At 43.9% G+C, this 25,076-nt stretch overlaps 1 pseudogene; it reads left to right on the top strand.

Annotated features, from left to right (window-relative positions):
• Nucleotides 1-854: 854 nt before the first annotated feature.
• LOC143405710 (MYND-type zinc finger-containing chromatin reader ZMYND8-like) overlaps nucleotides 855-25,076 on the top strand; it is a 41,595-nt pseudogene continuing 17,373 nt past the window's right edge.

Below are 25,076 nucleotides of genomic sequence, written 5' to 3' on the forward strand. Positions count from 1 at the left end.
CTGATATTTCATTTTTCTTTTGACTCTTTTTTTTTTTAACTTTGAAAGTAAACTCTTTAAATGGGTGACTCTTTGAAATGACACTTTCCTGTAAGAAACTGAAAGTTTTGTTTGAATAATTTATTTCAGATCTTGATTTTTCAAGTAAACTTGAAAAGGGTAGGCATTAAGCATCTGCTGCTGCCTGTCACCCCTCAACCATTGTGGAGGCTCTGTGTTTTGAGAAACAGTGTGCTGAGTGTACAGGCTTTATTTATGCATACTTTGATGGGATCTGTAAATACTGGTGCACTTCTTAAAAATTTTTGAGAAATGAGATTCGATTTTAATATTAGCTTTTAATGGTGGTGGGGTAATTTATAACACGTCTTTCAATTTTATTAATCTGTACACAGGGTATGAAGAATTAAGAGGATACACAGTTTTGTTCTTGGTTTGAAAGATTCTGTTTAATCGGGGCTCTCTGTTCAGAAAGCAATAACTTCACATCTTGTTCCTGTGAGGCTCATTCACTGTAAGGTAAATGTGCATTGTATTTGATATGGATGAAATGGAGGTTTAGAATTGAACTCCCTGCATGTAAATATTCCTCAAACCAAAGTGTGCATATGATACCTGTATAATAAAAGTATTCTTGATAGAATCAATGGAAAAATAAAAAGTAAAAAAGTAAAATTAAATTATATATATATATATATATATATATATATATATATATATATATATATAACTAAGCCAATCATATTAAAAATACAGGTAATCAATTATCAAAACTCACCTCTTTTGCATTTTTTGTGGTGTCTTGCTATGATCCCTGCACTTCAGGCTATTTATGTGTCTTCTGTGTGTGCGAGATGGAAGTGTTCTGTGGTGTGTGATTGTGTGCTTTCCAGTCACATCACACTGAAGGCTTTGACTTGGCCATGATGGGAATAGTTATAATAGGATAATGACAAAGACTGGAAACTAGGGCTTTTATTTTCCTTTTTAGTCTATTGTCAGGCATACACTAATATGCTTATGACCAAGATGGTGGAAATTCTAACATCAACTAAAAAAGAAAGGAGAGAAGGAAGGAAGAGGAGAAAGAAGAGCTTCTCCCAGTGTGCTAACCTTTATATGTTGCTTTTCTCTGCAGACATCTGTGATGCTCTGCTGGCCTCTGCCTTGATCGGGGTGTCCTTCAGCAGCTCTTCAGAGCTGTCCAGTAGCCATGGCCTTGGCTTTGCAAGTCTAAATCAGAGAGATGGTTAGTCAGCTGTTGTCTCTGCTCCTTCCTCAGAGAGAGCTTGCATCTTTATTTCTGTTCCTATAGCTCAAAAATTAATAATTTGCATTTTAATGAAATCGAAGAAATTGGACTTTTCATGTTATCTTTCTTTTTATTTTAAATTTATTTTTATTTTCTTTGGATAAATTTCTTCCTTATTGGTTTCCCAATAAATACTCATAAAGGAAATTAAGTCAGAATGGAATTATTGGAGCTATTCATTATTTTCAGTTATATCAAATCTTTCTAGTTTGACAATAGACTATGACAAGGTTACAATTCCAGTGAGCTGATCATGAAAAACTGAAATATATAAATAAGTAAAAGAGCCAATGTCAGAGCCACTGGGATTAGTCAGCAGGCCACCACACAGTATCTCTGTGATGGAAAGAGTCCAGGGCTGCCTGATGGGCAATGAGCACCATCCTGGGACATCATATGACAGGAAGCCAGGGGAAGGCTGTGCTGATAGTAGAGATTTCCTTCCCAGGTAGTATGAAAGAAGCTGTGGACTTGCTTTTTGGACATGTATCATTCCATCTTAGGACTCCAGTGTCATTGAGTAAATTACTTTTTCTGTTGCACAAATAGTAGTTCAGAGGATCAAATAAATACAATAAAAATAAATCTCTCTAAAATTCTTAAGAAGTAGACTGATTTTTTTCTGTGAAAGGTGAGATAATTCATTCAGGAAGTACAATTTAAAATGAGCTCTGCCCCTTCTAAGTACATCCTTGTAAGTATTGGTGATGTAGCCTGGAGTTGAGCAATTGCTCCCTTTATGTAATATTTCAAAGATCTGGATTTAAATATAGCTTGAGTTTCTTTATCTCTTTAAAATCAAGCATGGTGCATAGTTATCAGATACATTGATAAGAAAGAGCTGATACAAGAGGAAAACCCAGAAAGTGATAATTAAATATAAAATATTTAAATTGCCCATGATTGTCCTCTCTCATTTTTTTTAACGTGCAGGAGCATTCTGAGGCCTGAGAGTTAGACTTCAAATCTCATTCAATATATTGTAAAATATATTATCATTGAAACCAGAGTTCATCTATTATTTATATTATCAAATTAACATTTTTTTTTGTCTGGTGATTAATCTAATACCATGTTAACATCTAAACTTTTCAGTGGTATCAAAGATTATAATAACTAAGTAAACACTCATTTTTTTATTTTATTTTTTAAAATTTTTAAATTTTATTTTAAATAAATGATAGCAGAAAGCATTAAAATTTTTATTGCACATATACAGCACATTTTTTTCATATCTCAGGTTGTATAAAAAGTATGTTCACACTAATTTGTGTCTTCATACATGTACTTTGGATAATGATGTCCATCTCATTCCACCATCCTTGCTAACCTCTTGTCCCCTCCCTTCTCCTCCTACCCCACTGTCCTATTTAGAGTTTGTCTACTCCTCCCATGCTACCCCTCCCTACCCCACTATGAATCAGCGTCCTTATTTCAGAGAAAACATTTGGCATTTGTTTTGGGGGGATTGGCTAACTTCCCTTAGCATTATATTCTCCAACACCATCCATTTACCTGCAGATGCTATGATTTTATTCTCTTATTGCTGAGTAATATTCCATTGTGTATACATGCCACATTTTTTCCATTCATTTACTGAAGGGTCAATTCAATTATTTTAAAGAAGCCCAGTGGGCTTGCATGTTGTTATTTCTGATCTGCAGAGACACAAACCTGTTTTGATTCCCTTCAATAGGTACTTCCCTGCAGTAGGTACTTTGGAAGTTATAAACATAAAGAGAAAAAAGTCTTCTAGGTTCAAATCTACTTATTTCCATTATATATAATTTTTAAAAGTTAACAACTCAGAATATGATAAGCAGTCATTAATAAATGATAGTACTAAATTCACCATGTATATTTAGATTACTTTCACTGCATATTTAAGTTAATTTTTTCTAAGATAGTAACATTCAGCTGATTAGGTTTAGTGTTTATGGTTGCAACTCTAATTGCATGTAATGTGTGTTTCAGTAAATATTCCTTGCTATTGCTACCAAACTTCATGCTCATTCCTGAAGCATAATTTACAAAGCTTAATGCATCAATACTTCTTATGAAGGATTATTTATGTGTTTTCTGTTTTATTTGTATGATTTTTCCTTTTATAATCATGCATTTTATTTATTTCTGTATTTGTGTTGTTTTCTATTGACTTATGAAAAGTAATAAAGTATTTCTTAGCAACACTTTTGTGACAAATAAAGGAAAGATGTCTTATGAACTTTACTGGGAAGGCTGAGTAGAGAAGTCTGGGCAGGTTCGGGTGTTGCCAGTGACCAAAGACAGAGAGGCAGTTCCAAAGGGGCTGATCATCATGCAAGTGATCTTGTGGCCATATTTGAGTCAGTGATTTTCTTGAGTTTCTTACTGGAAGAGAAACTTATTGTAGCGATAGTAATTGATTTGTATTATCATTCAACATAGAATTAAATGCTCTTAAAGTTCATTTATTTTTTTATTTATAAATGAGAGTAGAATATATTTTAACATATAAAAATAGAGTACATGGTCTCCCTGAAGGCTGAGCAGCTACAGAAACCTCCAATTTATATGAGCTTGTGACTTTGGCCTCGGGAGCCTCCTATTCACAGAAAGGGCCAAAGAAAAGCCTCTGGTTTCTTGTCTATGTCTGTTTTTTAGGGGTGGGGAGTGCCAGAGATTGAACTTGGGGAGCCCTCGACACCTGAGACACTCCCCAGCCCTATTTTGCATTTTATTTAGAGACAGGGTCTCTCTGAGTTGCTCAGAGCCTCACTTTGGCTCAAGCTGGTTTTAAACTGAGATCCTCCTACCTCAGCCTCCTGAATCCCTGGGATCACAGGTATGGGCCACTGTGCCCAGCAGACTTTTCTCTCTCATCTCCACTGATGGGGCATCCAGAGCAGTGCATGGAGGGTGCTGGCGCTCAGGGTTGGTTGGACGAGTCTGTGAATCATTTGGACCAGAGACTGCATTTTTTTCCCCACTGAAACACAGTAATAGTGACCATTTCTCCCCTCTGTGCTGCAGGCATGTGGCGACATAGTAGAGTTCATTAAAAGCAAGAAGATGGCAGGAAGAGCCGTGCTGTGGGTGGAACCCCTGAGAACTGGAAAGGTCTTTGTGTTCTCATTGATTGGTGCTGACCAAGAGGACGATCCTCACATCGAAGCCAAATGGAATTTACATCTTAAGTAGTTTTGTTTAGCAGCATGGGTCACATGTGTGTTAAAGAAAGGAATCTAATCTCATACTCATACTTCTAGAATGAAAATCATCCTGGCCAGAGAGAGGGGAAAGTCCTCCAAGGGGTCTGGTCGCTGCGATGGTCCTTGAACTCTTTCAAGTCTACTTTGCTTGGGAAATGTATCTCTTTTTCTTTCCTTTTTTTTTTAACCAGTGATTGAACTTGGGGGCACTCAGCCACTGAGCCACATCCCTTTTTTGTATTTTATTTAGAGCCAGAGTCTCAGTAAAGTTGCTGAGGGCATTGCTAAGTTGCTGGAGCTGGCCTAACTTGTGATCCTCCTGTCTCAGCCTCCTGAGTGGTAGGATTATAGGCATGCACCACCATGCCCTGCTGAAAATCCATTTCTGTTGGTCCAGGGCCTCATAAAAATTTGTGATGGCCTGTGGCTGTGGCTCAGTGGTAGAGTGCTCACCTAACACATATAGGACTCTGGGTTCGATCCTCAGCACCACATAAAAATATAAGTGAAATAAAGGTATTGTGTCCAACTACAACTAAAAAATAAATATTAAAAAATTAAAACAAAGATATTATGTCCATTCACAATTAAAATATTAAAAAAAAACATTTTGTGGCACATTATTGGAGGGGCAAAAATGAGTCAGCCAGTATTTTTTCGAATGTGAACTTTGCCCACCACTATTTTGGCTATTCATGATTGACAAATAACAAAAAAATGCGCTTTTGATCTTTAAGGGGCTTCTAGTGTTTTCCAGGCAGAGAAACAGGAAGTCTCCTGATGGCACAAAATGGCTCAGTTGAGTACTGAGCTTCAATCTGCTGACTGATTTTAAATGCTGGAATTTGGCAGAGGGTTTGATAATTCCCTTTCAGTGTTGGGCTTTTCAGTGGACAAAAGAGGACACATGGTGGAGCTTGTTGGGATCTGCAAGGGGATCCACCAGAACCTCAGGCTACCCAGAGCTCCTGGTCTGGGAATGGCTTGTTCTCTGGAAGGGCCTCTTAGCATAGGAGAGTAGGAGCCTGCACTCTTTTATGCAAAAAAGTGGGCTCTTACCAGTGGTGGTGGCCCCTGCTTGTCATCTCAGTGACTCTGGAGGCTGAGACAGGAGGATCACATGTTGGAGGCCAGGCTCAGCAGTTTCACCAGGCTCCAAGTGACCTAATGTGACCCTCTTCAAAAATAAACAACATAAAGTTCTGGGATGCGTCTTGGTGGATATTGATTGATCAATTGAGAGGCCTGGGGCAGGTGCTGACCTTTCAGAAGCAGAAATACAATCAGCTGTGAAATAAAAGCTTGAATTCTAATTTTGAAGTTGTACATATGGAGTTGCTAGGGTGTGTTGTGTTGGTGACTGATGGTGGATGAAGAAGTCCTGTGTCTGGGGGAAGTTTTTTGAGGCTGGAATGCCATACAGTGTGCACTTACAGGAACATTAGCTTGTCCAAGTCATCTTCCAGTTTTTTTGGGGGGTTACCAAGAATTGAACCCCAAGATTTGAACCCAGGAGCTCTCGACTCCTGAGCCCCATCCTCAGCACTTTTTGCATTTTATTTAGAGACAGGGTCTCAGTGACTTACTGCTTCGCTTTTGCTGAGGCTTGCCTCCAACTCATGATCCTCCTGCCTCAGCCTCCCGAGCTGCTGGGATGACAGGCCTGAGCGACAGCATTAGCATGATAGCGGTTTCCTTGAGTGCTGTTTCTCTGTGTTATTTGGTACTTTTTGTCTTCCAGTGTTTCTCTTAAGAAGTCTGATTTCCAGGGTTGAAACCTTTCTTTCTGGATGTTTTGGAGGTACTTTTGAATAGGGCGCCCCCCCCCTGATTTCCCCTTATTGATGTCCACAGGACTTTTTGAGTCTCACTGTTTGGTGTTGTTGGTGTGGACAGTCGCCAGCTCTGAACCCCTGAGCTGTGGGCTGATCCTGTTCTCTGCATGCTCTTTCTGGAAGTCCAGGTAGTGAGATTAGCTCTTCAGTGATTTTCAACCTGGGCCGGTTTTGCCCCCCAGGAGATATTTGCCAGTATCTGGAGAGTCATCTCTTGTGGTTTTCAAAACCTGGTGGGGGGACTCGAGGCATCTAGTGTTAGAGGCCAATGATGCTGCCAGGTAACCTGCACTGCAAAGCTGTCCCTAAAAAACAGAGGAAAGACTGAGAAATCCTTTTTTTTTTTTTTTTCAGCTACCAGGGATCAAACCCAGGGGTGCTTAACCCCGGAGCCCTGTTCTCAGCCCTTTTTGTATTTCATTTAGAGACAGGGTCTTGCTGAGTTGCTCAGGGCCTTGCTAAGTTGCTAAGGCTGACCTCCAACTAGCCATCCTCCCACCTAAGCCTCCCAAGCTGCTGGAATGCAGACGTAAACCCCCACACCCAGCTCTAAATTTCTTAATCCATAAAATACAAGTTAATGGTCTGGGATTGTGGCTCAGCGGTAGAGCACTCACCTAGCACGGGTGGGACCTGGTTTTTTCCTCAGAACTACATAAAGATAAAGGCATTGTGTTGTGTCCATCTACACCTAAATCAGTTATATCAGTTCAGTCACCTATATCAGTTCAATATTTACTGCTAAGGGGAGAAGTGCTTAACTTAATAATGGCTTGATTTTTGAGCATTTTTTTTAAGATTTAAGTTGTTCCCCTAATTTAGGGCTGGAACAAAATTAAACTTGTTTTGAAGAAAAAAATTAAAAAATAAATGTAAATAATGCAACCCTGTTCAAAAGTAAACACCATAAAGGTCTGGGTTGTGTCTTGGTGGATGTTAATTGATCAGCTGGGAGGCCTGATAATATTAAAATATTAAAAAAATACAAGTTAGACTTTAAAGATGAGAGGCTATGGTAAGATCAGTGAGATCTATAGAGCTCCATAGGAAAGGGTAGGTATATGTGGCTTTTCTTCCATGAGTTTTTTTAAATAATATCATATTTTCTAGTTGTAGTTGGACACAATACCTTTGTTTTATTTATTTACTATTATGTGGCACTGAGGATGAAACCCATGGCCATGAACATGCTAGGTGAGTGCTCCACCACTGAGCCCCAGGCCCAGCCCAGCCCCTTCCATGAGCTTTTAATTGGAGAAAGCTGGACAGACATGGAGCCATTCTTAACCAAGTATTGATCCTATTTGAGTGGAAGGGTAATGATCACCCCTTCAGTATTAGGTGCAGGGAGGCAGGGATGCATTTCAGTGGGATGTGGTCAGTTTTGACACTGGAAACTGAGAATGGGGAGTTGGGGGCTGTGAAAGAACAGGGAAGAGACATTCTGCGTAAAAAGTGAACATGAAAACCAGGCACAGGGCTCACACCTGTAAACCCAGCAACTCGGGAGGCTGAAGCAGGAGGATCTGAAGGTGGAGTCCATCCTCAGAAGCTCAGTGAGACCCTATATTTAAATAAAAAATGCTGGGCCTGGGTCTCAGTGATGGAGCAGCTGCCTGGCACATACAAGACTCTGGGTTCCATTCCCACAACCAGCAAAATAAAACAGTTTGGCAGAGCTGCCTGTGGCCTCCCCTGGGCCTCCTGGTGTTGGAATCGCATCCCTCTGTGTTCTATTCTAGACATTTTCCCTTTTCTATTAGAACATATGCTTTGGGCTTGCCAACTCAGTTGCCTAAGCATTTGGGAAGTGAGGCAAGCAAAGTGACCCAAAATATGGTGCCCTGTCACTAAAAGAGGGCCACTGGGTCCAAACCCAGTTTCTCAAAAGAAGCCAAATAGCTGGATTTCTACACAAAAGTTTCTAAGGTTCAAAAAATGGCAAGAGCCAGCACAGTGGCACATGCCTTTAATCCCAGTGGCTGGCTCAGAAGGCTGAGGCAGGAGGATAGTGAGTTTGAGGCCAGCCTCAGCAAAAGTGAGGCCCTCAGCAACTCAGGGAGACCATGTCTCTAAATAAAATACCCAATAGGGCTGGAATGGGGCTCATGGATCAAAGGCACCTGGTTTCAATCCCCCCACAAAAAAAGCCAAGTTTAAAGGCACATCTAAGTCTACGTGGTCCCAACCAAACCATCCTGTGGGCAGCTCGTTGACTCCTTGTAATCTAAACAGTATTTTAGTTCACCAAATGAGGCCAATCAGCATTAGCATTATTGTGTGCTCAAGACCGCACTGGAAAACAGGGAGAATATCAGAACTAGAACCAGCCTCTGCCCCACGGGCTAGTGGATTTTGACCCACAGTGTTCGCTGATCGTCCCTCAGGTCGGCTGCTCAGAGGTGTCACCAAAAGGGCATTGAAAAGAAATCTAAGAGGAGCCTTCCCTGGGCCATCTTTGAAGCAGCAGCTCCAATTGGCCCTGTCCCAGCAGCTTGGGAGGCTAAGGCAGGAGGATCAAAAGTTGGAGGCCAGGCTCAGAAACTTAGTGAGGCCCTCAGAAACTCAGGAGATTCTGTGTGGCCTGCACACCTGATGTCTGACCTCATTCTCATTTCAGAGATGAGAAAGGATGAAATGGCACTCAGAGGCCGTGGCATTTCCCGGTCCTTGGCTCACTTGAGAGCATTTGCTTTCCATAACTTTGTAGTTGATGAGATGCCTGTTCCACTTGGTTCTCTTTAGCATCTTCCAACTGAAGTTATGTTACTGAGCATCAATTTATAGTTGACCACAGGGCACAGTCACAGGGAGCTTGCAGACCAACCCACTGCTTACAGATTTGGCCTCACATAATATCCACTATTTGCTGGCCTTTTAACATAAAATGAAGGTCATGTAATAAACCCTTCCTGATTTGTTTGTATTTTTTTTTTGAACCCAGGGATTGAACCCAGGGGTGCTTAACCACTGAGCCCCATCCCCAAACCTTTCATATTTTATTTAGAGACAGGGTCTCACTGAATTGCTCAGGGCCTTGCTAAGTGGCTGAGAATGGCCAGCACCTTGCCATCCTCCTGCCTCAACCTCCTGAGTCTTAGTGATCACAAGTGTGCGACACCATGTCCAGCCTCTTTAATAAAATTTTTATAGATGGCTTTGAATTTTGTTTTCAAGACTATAAAATGAAAACCTTTCCTTTCTTGCCTCTGTAGACAGCCCTGACCCTGGCAACTGCTCAGAAGCTTGGGAGTAAGGTGCCTTTCTGTCCCATGGTGGGGAGCAAAGTTTACTCCATGGAGATCAAGAAGACAGAGGTACTCATGGAGAACTTTTGCAGGGCTATTGGTGAGTGTCACGTTGGAGTGATAGATGGCTGTTGATTCTCCAGTGTTTTGAATCCTTGCATCTTAAAAATGCTTCTGTGATGTGTTGATTGGACTGCTCTTTTTCTTTTGGTGCTGTTGACAAGACAGGCAAGAGTAGCCAGCCATTCCAGCAGCTTGGGAGGCTGAGGTAGGAGAATCACAAGTTGGAGGCCAGCCTCAGCAACTTAGTGAAGCCCTGAGCAACTCAGTGACACTCTGTCTCTAAATAAAATATAAAAAGGGCTGGGGACAGGGCTCGGTGGTTGAGGGCCTCTGGTTTCCATCCCTGGTACCCAAATAAATAATAAATAAATAAAAAAGACTAAGAAATCTACTTGAGGAGCTTTTGATTTAATGCTGAAGGAAAGAAAATGCAGTGGGAGAGTGCAGTGTTTGTAAGTGGGGAGATATCATGGGACCCTGTTTCACTCCCCACAGCCATCTGATTTCCTGGTGGCTGGAACTGTGTCTTCCTGCGGTGCCTCTCTGAGGGACTGGCTCTGCCTCTTGATCTTCCCCAGCAGGTCAATATAAGCACTCAGCTATGGGTCTCTCTCTCTCTCTCTCTCTCTCTCTCTCTCTCTCTCTCTCTCTCTCTTTCTCTTGACCATAGCTGCTGAGCCACCCTCAGCCCCTCTGTGACACTGATGCTGAACTGAAGAGTTCTAATTCTGAACTGTGTCCAGAAGCTAAGCTTTGTGTCACATTGAACTTAGGCTTTTTATTTTTATTTTTTGTTACCAGGTATTGAACCCAGGGACACTTAACCCCTGAGTTCCATCCCCAGCCCTTTTTATACTTTATGTAGAGACAGGGTCTTGCTGAGTTACTGAGGCTGGCCTCCAAATCTTGATCATCCTGCCTCAGCATCCTGAGGTACTGGGATTATACATGTGCACAACCACAACTGGGTTTTACATTTAAATTTTTTCTCTCTATTGTTTTTTTCTTAATTTCTCCTTTTCTTTTCCCTTTTTATTTTCTTTTTTTCAGGGTCTCATTATGTTTCCCAGGCAGTCCTGGAACTCCTGGGTTCAAACCATCCTCTTGCCTCAGTATGCTGAGTAACTATAGCTACAGATGTGTGCTGTGGGGCCTTAATTAAACATATGCCAGTGATTTTATTTAACTCATTAATTAAACATATGAACCATATTCCAACAGCTCGGGAGGCTGAGGCAGGAGGATAGCAAGTTGGAGGCCAGCCTCGGCAACTTAGCCAGACCCTGAGCAGCTCAGTGAGACTTTGCCTTTAAATAAAATATAAAAGGGGCTGGGGATGGGGCTCAGGGGTTGAGGGCCCCTGAATTCCATTCCTGGTAACAAAAAAAACAAAAAAAATGTAACCAGTAAGATATCACAACCTTTCAAATACCTGAATATTAATATTTTTAAGAACTTAAATTTAAAAAAAAAACACACCATTTTTCTTGGGTGGGGCAGGGGCTCAGTGGTAGAGCACCCACTTAGCATGTGTGGGGCCCTGGGTTCCATCCTCAGCACCACATTAAAAAATAAAATAATATAAAGGAATTGTGTCCATCTACAACTTAAAAAAAAATTAACAAAACAATATTTGTGAGACAAACACCTGATAAAACTGGCCTTCACACAGTTGCTTTTGTTTCACTGGTTCAGCGGGAACTGAAATTCTTTTAAAATTTGAAAAAGTAGAGGTCACCAGGCACATTTGATGGAAGTCGGCCCTGAGGTGAGAGGGTGGGGAACACATCAGGGGCTTTTGATAGCAGCAGGTGAGGAGAAATTTCTAGATCCTACCACAGAATGAAAGGGCAAGCCGTGGCCTCCCCTCAGACAGGAGCCTGCTGTCCCTGCACCTTTGACTTCCTGCAAAGCTGCAGAGAGAGGAAGGGAGCAGTCATCTGTCCCCATCTGTGCCACGCACTTTAGGTGATAAAGGTCCCTGTCAGGGACTTAGAAACCTGAGCCAACAGATGAAACCCGTGTCCTTTGTGCTATCATGGCCGGATACATTGCCCGCAGCCCCTCTCCTGGCCACCAGCGGGACCCATGGTCCACTGGGCCTTCCCCTGTCTATTTGTCACCACCGAGAAACTTCTAGACAAATATGAGTGGCTGAGAGATGGGGATGCCTTTCTTCCCCTCCTGGAGGAATTTCATGTCACTGTCCCCTGACAGTCAGTATGGGCAGGAATTTCCTGGAGGAAATTGGAGGAATTTCCTCTTTGCAGAATGAAAAAAGGTTCTATTAAAAAAATCAAAGTAGGAGAGCCACCCTCCGAGCCTTCAAGGTAGGCAGACCTGCGACCCACCGGCAGGTCAGGCCCAACAACCTGCAGAGGGGCACAGCTGCCCCACGCGCCTGCTAGGTAGGCAGAACCGTGACCACCGACAGAACAGGCCCAGCGGTCTGCCAGACACATCGCCCAGCCCCGGTTGGGGGAGGGGCAGAGCCGCCGGGCACCTGCAAGTTAGGCAGACCTGCGACTCACCAGCAGATAAGGCCCAGCGACCTGCGGAGCGGCAGAGCCACCCCCGCGCCTGCAAGGTAGGCGCACCTGCCACCCACTGGCAGGTCAGGCCCAGCAACTCTCAGAGGGACACAGCTGCTCCACGCGCGTGCAAGGTAGGCGGATCCGTGACCACCGACAAAACAGGCCCTGTGGCCCGCCAGACACATCAACCCGGTTGGGGGAGGGGCAGAGCCGCCGGGCGCCTGCAAGGTAGGTGAACCCGCGACCCACCAGTAGAATAGGCACAGCAATCTGCATAGCGGCAGAGCCACCCCCCGAGCCTGCAAGGTAAGCAGACCTGCGACCCACCGGCAGGTCAGGCCCAGCAACCTGCGGAGGGGCACAGCTGCCCCACGCGCCTGCAAGGTAGGCGGAACCGTGACCACTGACAAAACAGGCCCAGTGGCCCGCCAGACACATCAACCCGGTTGGGGGAGGGGCAGAGCTGCCACCAGCGCCTGTTAGGTAGACAGACCTGCAACAGACAGACAGAACAGGCCTAGCGGCCAGTGGAGGGGCAGAGCCGCTGCTCATGCCTGCAAGGTAGGCTGACCTGTGACAACCGAAAGAACAGGCCCACTGAAAGTAGAGGCCCAACGGCCTGCTGGCATGGTAGGCACATTGCCCCAATTGGAGGAGGGGCAGAATCACCGCCAAAGCCTGTGAGGGAGACTTTGCAACTATACAAGAGCAATATAAATATATAGGGAGAAAAATCAATAACACAACAGTTTCACCAAGCAGAAAGAAATGCGAACAGTATGAAAAGACAAGGAAAGAAAGGACCACAAGCAATGCAGGTCAACTCAACTTTAGAAGAGGTAATATCTGCAGCAGATGGAATGTCAGATAAAGAATTCAGGATATACATGCTGCAGATGATCTGGAGTCTCAAGGAAGACATTAGACAGCAAAATCAGACAATGAAAGACCACTTCGACCACTTTGACAATGAATTACATAAACAAATCCAAGAAGCAAAAGATCAATTATACAGGGAGATAGAGGTTATAAAAAACAAACAAAAAGAAATCCTGGAAATGCAGGAAACAATAAACCAACTTAAAAACTCAATTGAGAATACTACCAGCAGAGTAGAACACTTAGAAGATAGAACATCAGACAATGAAGACAAAGTATTTCAACTGGAGAAGAACATAGACAGCTCAGCAAAGCTGTTAAGAAACCATGATCAGAACAGTCAAGAAATATGGGATAACATAAAGAGACCAAACTTAAGAGTCACTGGGATACAAGAAGGTATAGAGGTCCAAACCAAAGGAATGAGCAATCTATTCAACGAAATAATACAAGAAAACTTCCCAGACTTGAAGAATGAGACAGAATCCCAAATCCTAGAAGCCTACAGGACGCCAAATGTGCAAAATTATAAGAGATCCACACCTAGACACATTATAATGAAGATGCCCAACATACAGAATAAGGAGAGAATTTTAAAAGCTACAAGAGAAAGGAAGCAGATTACATTTAGGGGTAAACCAAACAGGATAACAGCTGATCTTTCAACACAGACTCTGAATGCTAGAAGATCCTGCAATAACATATTTCAAACACTGAAAGAAAATGGGTTCCAACCAAGAATTGTGTTTCCAGCGAAATTAAGCTTCAGGATGGAAGATGAAATTAAAACCTTCCATGATAAACAAAAGTTAAAAGAATTTGCAGCTAGAAAACCATCTCTTCAAAACATCCTCGCAAAATAGAAGAGGAAATGGAAAATATCAATGAAAACCAACAGCGGGAGGTAGTACAGTAAAGTGGGGGGGATAATCAAAGAGGAAAACAAACCATGTTTAGTAACATAAATAAACAAATATGGCTGGAAGAACAACCCATATCTCAATAATAACCCTAAATGTTAATGGCTTAAACTCACCAATTAAGAGACACAGGCTAGTAGAATGGATCACAAAACAAGACCCAATAATATGCTGCCTTCAGGAGACGCATTTGATAGGAAAAGACATACATAGACTGAAGGTGAAAGGTTGGGAAAAATCATATCACTCATATGGACTTCGGAAACAAACAGGAGTGTCCATACTCATATCAAATAAAATAGATTTCAAGCAAAAGTTAATCAAAAGGGATAAAGAGAGACACTACATACTGCTCAAGGGAACCATACACCAACAAGACATAACAATCATAAATATATATGCCCCAAACAATGGTGCAGCTATGTTTATCAAACAAACTCTTCCCAAGTTCAAGAGTCTAATAGACCACCATACAATAATCATGGGAGACTTCAACACACCTCTCTCACCACTGGACAGATCTTCCAAACAAAAGTTGAATAAGGAAACTATAGAACTCAATAACATAATTAATAACCTAGACTTAATTGACATATATAGAATATACCACCCAACATCAAGCAGTTACACTTTTTTCTCAGCAGCACATGCATCCTTCTCAAAAATAGATCATATATTATGTCACAGGGCAACTCTTAGACAATATAAAGGAGTAGAGATAATACCATGCATCTTATCTGATCATAATGGAATTAAATTGAAAATCAATGATGAAAGAAGTAAGGAAAAATCATGCATCACTTGGAGAATGAACAATAGGTTACTGAATGATCAATGGGTCATAGAAGACATCAAGGAGGAAATTAAAAAATTCTTAGAGATAAATGAAAACACAGACACAACATATCGGAATCTATGGGACACATTGAAAGCAGTTCTAAGAGGAAAATTTATTGCTTGGAGTTCATTCCTTAAAAAAAGAAAAAACCAACAAATAAATGATCTAATACTTCAACTCAAAATCCTAGAAAAAGAAGAGCAAAACAACAGCAAAAGAAGTAGAAGACAAGAAATAATTAAAATCAGAGCTGAAATTAATGAAATTGAAACAAAAGAAACAATTGAAAAAATAGACAAAACTAAAAGTTGGTTCTTTGAAAAAATAAATAAAATTGACAGAACCTTAGCCATGCTAATGAAGAGAAGAAGAGAGAGAACTCAAATTACTAGCATATGGGATGAAAAAGGCAATATCACAACAGACACTTCAGAAATACAGAAGATTATCAGAAATTATTTTGAATCCTTATACTCCAATAAAATAGAAGATAGTAAAGGCATCGATAAATTTCTTAAGTCATATGATTTGCCCAGATTGAGTCAGGAGGATATTGACAACCTAAACAGACCAATATCAATTGAGGAAATAGAAGAAACCATCAAAAGACTACCAACTAAGAAAAGCCCAGGACCGGATGGGTATACAGCAGAGTTTTACAAAACCTTTAAAGAGGAACTAATACCAATACTTTTCAAGCTATTTCAGGAAATAGAAAAAGAGGGAGAACTTCCAAATTCATTCTATGAGGCCAACATCACCCTGATTCCTAAACCAGACAAAGACACTTCAAAGAAAGAAAACTACAGACCAATATCTCTAATGAACCTAGGTGCAAAAATCCTCAATAAACTTCTGGCGAACCGGATACAAAAACATATCAAAAAAATTGTGCACCATGATCAGGTAGGATTTATCCCTGGGATGCAAGTTTGGTTCAATATACGGAAATCAATAAATGTTATTCACCACATCAATAGGCTTAAAAATAAGAACCATATGATCATCTCGATAGGTGCGGAAAAAGCATTCGACAAAGTACAGCATCCGTTTATGTTCAAAACTCTAGAAAAACTAGGGATAACAGGAACATACCTCAATATTGTAAAAGCAATCTATGCTAAGCCTTAGGCTAGCATCATTCTGAATGGAGAAAAACTGAAGGCATTCCCTCTAAAATCTGGAACAAGACAGGGATGCCCTCTCTCACCACTTCTGTTCAACATAGTTCTCGAATCACTGGCCAGAGCAATTAGACAGACGAAAGAAATTAAAGGCATAAAAATAGGAAAAGAAGAACTCAAATTATCACTATTTGCAGATGACATGATTCTATACCTAGCAGACCCAAAAGGGTCTACAAAGAAACTATTAGAGCTAATAAATGAATTCAGCAAAGTGGCAGGATATAAAATCAACAGCATAAATCAAAGGCATTCCTGTATATCAGCGACAAATCCTCTGACACCCCATTCACAATATCCTCAAAAAAAATAAAATACTTGGGAATAAACCTAACAAAAGAGGTGAAAGACTTATACAATGAAAACTACAGAAACCTAAAGAGAGATATAGAAGAACATCTTAGAAGATGGAAAAATATACCCTGCTCATGGAAAGGCAGAACTAACATCATCAAAATGGCGATATTACCAAAAGTTCTCTATAGGTTTAATGCAATGCCAATCAAAATCCCAATGGCATTTTTTGTATAAATAGAGAAAGCAATCATGAAACTCATATGGAAAAATAAAAGACCCAGAATAGCAAAAACAATGCTAACCAGGAAGTGTCAATCAGGCGGTATAGCTATACCAGACTTCAAACTATACTACAGAGAAATAGTAACAAAAACAGCATGTTACTAGTACCAAAACAGGCGGGTGGACCAATGGTACAGAATAGAGGACACAGAAACCAATCCACAAATCTACAACTATCTTATATTCGATAAAGGGGCTAAAAGCATGCAATGGAAGAAGGATAGCATCTTCAACAAATGGTGTTGGGAAAACTGGAAATCTATATGCAACAAAATGAAACTGAATCCCTTTCTCTCACCATGCACAAAAGTTAACTCAATGTGGATCAAGGAACTTGATATCAAATCAGAGACATGGCGTCTGATAGAAGAAAAAGTTGGCTATGATCTACATACTGTGGGGTCTGGCTCCAAATTCTTCAATAGGACACCCATAGCACAAGTGTTAATAACTAGAATCAACAAATGGGACTTACTCAAACTAAAAAGTTTTTTCTCAGCAAAAGAAACAATAAGAGAGGTAATTAGGGAGCCTACGTCCTGGGAACAAATCTTTACTCCTCACACTTCAGACAGAGCCCTAATATCCAGAATATACAAAGAACTAAAAAAATTAGACAATAAGATAACAAATAACCCAATCAACAAATGGGCCAAGGACCTGAACAGAAATTTCTCAGAGGAGGACATACAATCAATCAACAAGTGTATGAAAAAATGCTCACCATCTCTAGCAGTCAGAGAAATGCAAATCAAAACCACCCTAAGATACCATCTCACTCCAGTAAGATTGGCAGCCATTAGGAAGTCAAAAAACAACAAATGCTGGTGAGGATGTGAGGAAAAGGGTACTCTTGTACATTGCTGGTGGGACTGCAAATTGGTGTGGCCAATTTGGAAAGCAGTATGGAGATTTATTGGAAAGCTGTGAATGGAACCACCATTTGATCCAGCTATTCCCCTACTCAGTCTATTCCCTAAAGACCTAAAAAGAGCACACTATAGGGACACTGCTCCATCCATGTTCATAGCAGCACAATTCACAATAGCAAGACTGTGGAACCAACCTAGATGCCCTTCAATAGACAAATGGATAAAAAAATGTGGCATTTATACACAATGGAGTATTACTCTGCATTTAAAAATGACAAAATCATAGAATTTGGAGGGAAATGGATGGCATTAGAGCAGATTATGCTAAGTGAAGCTAGCCAATCCCTTAAAAACAAATGCCAAAAGTCTTCTTTGATATAAGGAGAGTAACTAAGAACAGAGTAGGGACGAAGAGCATGAGAAGAAGATGAACATTAAACAGGGATGAGAGGTGGGAGGGAAAGGGAGAGAGAAGGGAAATTGCATGTAAATGGAAGGAGACCCTCAGGGGTATACAAAATTACATACAAGAGGAAGTGAGGGGAAAGGAGGAAAAATATAAGGGGGAGAAATGAATTACAGTAGAGGGGGTAGAGAGAGAAGAGGGGAGGGGAGGGGGGAGGGGGAATAGTAGAGGATAGGAAAGGCAGCAGAATACAATAGACACCAGAATGGCAATATGTAAATCAATGGTTGTGCAACTGATGTGATTCTGCAGTCTGTATATGGGGTAAAAATGGGAGTTCATATCCCACTTGAATCAAAGTGTGAAATATGATATATCAAGAACTATGTAATGTTTTGAACAACCTACAATAAAAATTAATTAAAAAAATAAAAAAAAACAACCATGAAAAAAAATCAAAGTAGGCTTAAAAGCTCAGAATTTTCCAAGGTTGACAGAATTTTGTGATACCTTCATGTTGTCTGAGAAGTTTCTTTTTTTTGTACCAGGTATTGAACCCAGGGGCCTTCGACCCATGAGCCCCATCCCCAGCCCTATTCTGCTTTTTATTTAGAGTCAGAGTCTCCCTGAGTTGCTCAGGGCCTCAGTGTTGTGGAGGCTGGTCTCTAACCCATGATCCTCTAGCCTCAGCCTCCGGAGCTGCTGGGACTCAAGGTGTGCGTAGCTGCTCTTTGCTTTGTTTGGGAAGTTTGTCTTGGGGTTAAGTCTCTGGGAATTTGGTTCATCAAACATAGAATTTGGCTTCTCTTTTGGGTGTTTTTCAAAAGCCCCATTTATAGGCTCTCAGATGGATCACAGGCAGAGGAGAGCTAGCCCTTAGCTTCCTGTCTTGAGTGTCTTTGTCCTGGTTGGGTTTCTAGAGAAGAGAAGGCAAGGGACGGTGTGATAAGATAATGCACCCCTTGAACAGTGGAAAGTGTCCTGAGTGTATGATCCTGTGGCCATGTGTCTCTGCCTTTGGAACATTTCCATATCACCTCACAGGGATCCAGATGGCCACCTGCCAGCAGAAGTCCTCTGTGATCTCCCCATATGTCAGGAGAGCAGCCATCTCATCTCTTTTTTTTTTTTTTTTTTGAGGAGGGGCACCAGGGATTGAACCCGGGGCACCTAATCATGGAGCCACCTCCCAGCCCTGTTTTCAATTTATTTGGAGACAGGGTCTCACTGAGTTGATCAGGGCCTCACTGGGTTGCTGAGGCTGGCCTCCAGCTCACCGTCCTCCTGCCTCAGCCTCCTGAGCTAGGATGACAGGCGTGGGCCACTGCTCCCTGTAGTGTAGCTCTCTGCCCATGATGGTGTCTCCGGGTTGTACTGTAAGGTGACTTGTCAGTTCTTGTGCTGTGGGCCTGCTGGTTACTGTGTCACCTGAAGAACCCCCGACCCTCCCTCATGGCTGCTTGGACACAGGCCTGTGTCCCAAAGTAGGCAAAGTCCTCTGTTCTTTGCTGACTCTGCCTGCCATCTTGTTGAGTTGGACACCAAATCCTAAGTTAGAAAAAGCAAAACACAGACAAAAACGGGTGCCGCACACACAGCATTCCCTAATGAAGGTGCCTGTGGCTGGGTGGGCTCCAGGGCCTTGGCTTACTTCTGGAGGCCTGGATAAAGGGTGTGAAGGGCACAGAGACTTTAGAAGTACACAGTAGGAGGCTGGTGATGAGCCCGAGCCCAAGATCCACCTTCTGCTTTTGTCTCCTGGTTGTCTTTGTGTCCTAGGACAGGTGATTCTCTGAGCCTCTATTTTTTTTAATATTTATTTTTAGTTGCACATGGACACAGTACGTTTTATTTTATTTATTTATTTTTATGTGGTGCTGAGGATTGAACCCAGGGCCTTGAATGTGCAAGGCCAGCCGTCTACCACTGAGCTGTGACCACAGCTCTGAGCCTCTATTTTTTAACCTGCAGGTTGGCTGGTTTGAGTGGCTTGTCCCTTTGTCCCTCTACCCTCTCCCTCTCTTACCAGCAATGCGGATTTAGCTTGCTCCTGTTTAATCATATGTAGGGAGGTCCCAGGACACCTCTGAAGGCTAAGGCCCGAAGCCTCTGGAGACATGGCTCCCGCTGATCACTTGTATCCAGCTACTGCTTCGATTTACCCCCATCCCTTGCGCCAGTGTGATGTTATTTGAGTGTGTTTTTTTCACTCCACCTTTGGCATGGGAGCCATCTGCACTTCCTGGTCCTGATTTTAGTTCGGTGGCTGCGCCACAGGCTGAGTTTTCTCTTTTGAATTTAGGCATCAATGAAATCTCGGAGGACGTGTACACGGCTGTAGAGCACAGCGATTCTGAGAAGTCAGAGAGTAGCGACAGTGAGTACCTCAGTGACAATGAGCAGAAGTCCAAGAATGAGCCGGAAGACACAGAGGACAAGGACGGTAGTGCGCTGGACAAGGAGCCACCCGCTGCCAAAAGAAAGCTCAAGCCCGCCAACCCCACGGAGGTCCCTGAGGAGCCGAAAAACGAGTCTCCATTCGGCGAGAAGGCAGAGCCTGCAGCCGCAAAGGCCAGCCCCGAGCCCGAGAGGGACCCTGCCGAGAGAGAGAGCAAAGCCATCCCCGCATCCCGCTAAGGACTAACTGAAGGGCAAAGATGAGACGGATTCCCCAACCATGCACTTGGGCCTAGACTCGGATTCAGAGAATGAACTTGTCATAGACTTGAGAAACGACCATCCTGGGCCAGAGGGCCGTAAAAATAAGAAGGAACCCAAAGAGCCACCTCCCAAGCAGGACGGTAAGTCCCTGTGTCCGTCTTCAGGTTCTCACTGGGCTTGGAACGCCCCCGGCCCTTGTGTTGGCAGAAGCCATGGGGCCCCCAGCACCATGCAGCCAGGAAAGCACGTTCCCAGACTAAGGACAGAACAGGACCAGGGCTTAGCCTACTCAGTACCTACCATGATTGATTGGGAGCCCAGACAAGGAAGCACTTAGAAAATGGTAATTGATTTTAGTGAAGTCCTTTATAGCCTAAGCCACTGCTTTTCCAACAGGCTCACTAATGTCCCTGAAGTGTTTCTTGACATGTTGGCCTCTGACCAGGCTCTGGTGCCTAGGAGCATTCAGTCAAAGGTCCTCCTTAGTGCAGCTTCCTGTCTTTCCCTCATGCTACTCAGGCATTACCAGGTACATTTTCTTACAAGAATGTGAAACTGTTTGGTAAGTGGTACCCAAGTGCCCGAGAACCTTTTGAGGACCTAGAAACTGAAGGGGCAGTGTCTAGTGGCATGCCACCTGTTTTGATGTCCGTCCTGTTCATTTAGCTGACTCGAGCCCAGGGCTGCTCAGCCTGGCATTAGGGACACTTTGCCCTAGAGAGTTTTCTGTCCTGTGCACTGGAGGGTCTCTAGGAGCATCCTGGCCTTTACAACTCAGTGACGTCAGGACCTTTCTTGTGTTGGCTGTTAGGTGTCCCTGGAGGGCATGACACTTCATAGAGCACACTTTCTCTGCAGGAAAACCCTCTAGCGGGAGCTTGGGAATGAGTCGGAGGGTGTTCTTGCCCTGGCAAAGCCATCAGCACATTTTCCAGATGGCTTGGCAAATGGGTGGTGGGTGGAGCCCAGCATGCCCACGGAAGGTACTGAAGAATTAATTAAGGGTCCCTGGAGAAATGTTGCCTGAGGACAGATTAGAGGTCACAGCCATAAAGCCTTTTGTACTTTGTGGGTAACTTAAAGTGTAGTCAGGTTTATTTTTTGACTATGCCTTACTTCTGACAGCTGCTAGCTTCTTATCCAAACCATTGAGTAAGATGTGAGTCTGTGTCCTTTGAATTTCCCCAGTCTGGTGGCTTAAAACAAGGACTCACTGTGTGTGGAGAATCTTGCTGCTGTGGAGTCTCAGTTGTTAGTGGGGAGAGAGGGTATCCCGCTTCTCAGGAAGAGAGAACAGGATGTCTCTGAAGCATGCAGGAGTGGAGAGGGAAAGGAGACACAGCACAGCGAAGGCAGGCTGACCAGCTCTGACCATCTCTTAGATTCATAGATGCTTCTGAAAAATACAGTGACGTCATGTGTTGAGTTCTGAGAGGCTGCTCTTTATTGTTGCAGAGAAAATGGGCAGTAGCATTTGTTCCGTGAGGATTGTGGAAGTGTGATTTGGGTGTAGGTGGTACAGGATTCCTGAGGCACATTTATACTGTTTTGTTCTTTCTGGAACAGGCCTTTTGATTGATTCATTTAATGCCCCTTTCTCTTCCAGACAGGATTTGCAGCAGATTGACAAGAATGCATAACCATGAAACATAAAGAAAATAAAGAAGTCAGTGTAAAAGGGAAATGAAGGTAGAATAACTGGGCAACATTTTTATGCAAAAGTACATGCTATCAGCGTTTAGAGTTGGGCTCTGAGCTTCCTGGCCATGAAAGCAAAAAATGAAGAGATCTCCTTAAAAAATCTCACACTTTCCAAAAACTCAAAATTATTCCAGTTGTTGAAAAAAAAATAGAGCTTTTCCTCATGCTGATGTCTCCAGGAAACTTCTCCTGGAACCCCTGAGTAGATGCTGGATGATTGAGCAGAAGTTTCTAGAACCCAGTTCAGTTAGCAGCTTCTTAGCAATTAGGAAAAACCGAATGATCTTAAATCCAGAGTCTCATGGTGGTTCTGGTCTCGAAGGCTCAGTCTTGGACTCTGCAGTGGAGCAGGGTCCCCACCAAGTGCCTTCGCTTCTGCTCAGTTGAAGGGAAGGGCGTTTGGGACCGTGCCATAGGAACTCCCACTCACCCTCAGCGTGGAGTGTGGCGTGTGGTGGAGTAGGTACTTTCAGAGCAGAACCACTCTGATCAGAAGCAAAGGGAGCCCCTAAAGACCCCTGCTCCCTGCTGTGCCCAGGAGTCCTGTCACCCTTCCCCACTGGGATGCTAATGCATGGTGGCAAGTTCTGGAATATGTCAGGGAATTTAATGGGCAGCTTCCAGGGTGCTGGCCCTTTAAAGGCTTCAACCTTTTGGGATGAATTTTGGATGATTATATACTCCAGATTCCTAGCCAGTGAAATTTCCTTGAGATTCCTCCCCACCAATCATCAGAATACCCTAGAAATTAAAATTTGCTTAAATGATAACGTGGGGAGCTGGAGGCAGGAGTCTTTTCGGGCCCCCCACCTCTTTTCCTGAAGGAAGAGCCAGCATGACCCTTGCAGAGCAGCTGCCCCACTGCACAGCTGCGTGTTTGCTCTTATAAATCAGGAGAGAGTGACCCTATGGCATTGCCCTTAGCAGGGGCACGCAGGCCACAGCACACAGCAATACACACATTTTGTCATTGGCAGAGAGGGAGGCGTTGAATGTGATTCTGCAGGTGGGAGCCCAACTGGTGCCAGGCCTCTGCCCGGCTTTCAGTAGAGCCCAGATGAATGCCTCCTGTGTACCTGAAAGGGGTAGGTGCTGTGTTCAGTACTTGCAGGTCACCCAGGAAAGATCAGGACCCCTCATTGCAGGAAGAGAATCCAGCCCAGCTCCACTTGGGCTGATGCCCAGCAGCCGGCTGAATGCTCCCCTCCAGGGAAGCAGAAGGACTGCCCCAGGCAGGTGGGGAGTCAGCCAACTACTTTCCCTCAGCTTCCTTCTCCCAGCCTCCCAAACCCCACAGCATCCTTATCATCCTCCCTTCATTACGCTTTTGTGTTTCAATTGAGGCATTTGATGTCCAGGCAGCACGGAGTCTGAGGTCAGGGGCGGTTGACCTGCACCCATGTTTGCAGTGTGTTCCCTGATGTCCTCTTGGGGCCAAGTCCACCTAATCCACAGTTGGGACTTCGGTGGCCATGACCAACCCCCTGGCTGAACGAGTCCCTGCTCTCTCAGTGCTTCTGGCTCTTCTGCCTCGGCCACTCCTGCCCCACTGTCTCCTTACCACGGTGGCCCTCTCATGGCCTGGGCTCCTCCCTCTGTTCTCACTCTGCCAGGTGAAGCCCCAGCCCCAGCCCAGCCCCGCTCTTCCAGGAAGACCCCTGGGCAGTGGGCACCACCTCAGGCCTTCACATGCATGTTTTTTGTAATTCTCAAGACCTGCTTGTGTAGTTGTTGACAATATTTTTATTAAAAGAAACTCATTTTAAAAGACATGAACATGTGTTACACTTGACCACCACACAACGGGAGAACCTGGACAATGTGCCGTGGACAGAAGACGGCAGGGCGGACCAATGTCCAGAAATAAAACTCCCAGAATGACTGTGCTGGGGGAGGTTCTGAGCATGGGACAGAGTTCCTTACAGTGTCAGCACCTCCTTGGGACATTGTCCTGGAAGGAATTGAAGAGACAGAGGGGGCTTTTCTTTCTAGGCCGTGGCTCCGTGCTGCTCAGTGCTTGGCAAAGGAGAGGCCATCTGGTTCTTGGGGTGCAGGTGTTAGAGGATCCCTACCTGAAGGGCTTCCCCTCCCCCTCTGGAGTGAGTCCTTTCTCGGACAAGCACTTGTAGGGATTCTGTCGCCCACTGCTTCATTCCCTAGTGGGGGGTAGTGTTTACCTCCTGTCCCCCAGGGGTCTTGGCTTGGGTCTCAATGCCAGCCGGGCTCAGTGGAGGTGAGATGGAAGGTGGAACTGCTGCTCCTGGGTGGGCGCCTGGTGCGGACCTCCCTGGGAACCCCTGGCTTTGGTTGGTTTTGTCTAGAACTCACAGGGAGGTCCCTGCCGGGAACCAAGTCAAACCTGCTCTGTTTGTCTGTCTCCACACCCTGGCTGTAGTCATCGGTAAATCGCCGCCGTCCACGACTTTGGGCAGCCAGTCTCCCCCCGAGACACCAGTGCCCACCCGCTCCTCCTCCCAAACCCCCGTGGCCATCGTCCTGGCAACCACCAGCACAATGTCCACCGTCATGGACACCGCGCCGGCCCCCGCCATCACAGGAAGCCCGGTGAAAAAGCAGAGGCCGCTCTTACTGAAGGAGACTGCCCCGGCTGTGCATCGGGTCAGGGTCATGTGGAACTTATCAAGTAAGTTTCAAACGTCCTCCCAAAAGTGGCACATGCAGAAGATGAAGCAGCAGCAGCAGCACAGCAAGCAGCAGCAGCCTCAGTCTGCCCAGGGGACGAGATATCAGACCAGACAGGCTGTGAAAGGTATAGCCCCCTTCTGCTCTGCGTGGCGCCCACTCCCTTTGCCACATTGACAGGACAAAAACCATTGCCATTTTATTTTGTCC

The sequence above is a fragment of the Callospermophilus lateralis genome, chromosome 8 (assembly GCF_048772815.1).
Source record: "Callospermophilus lateralis isolate mCalLat2 chromosome 8, mCalLat2.hap1, whole genome shotgun sequence".
In the NCBI taxonomy this organism is placed as follows: domain Eukaryota; kingdom Metazoa; phylum Chordata; class Mammalia; order Rodentia; family Sciuridae; genus Callospermophilus; species Callospermophilus lateralis.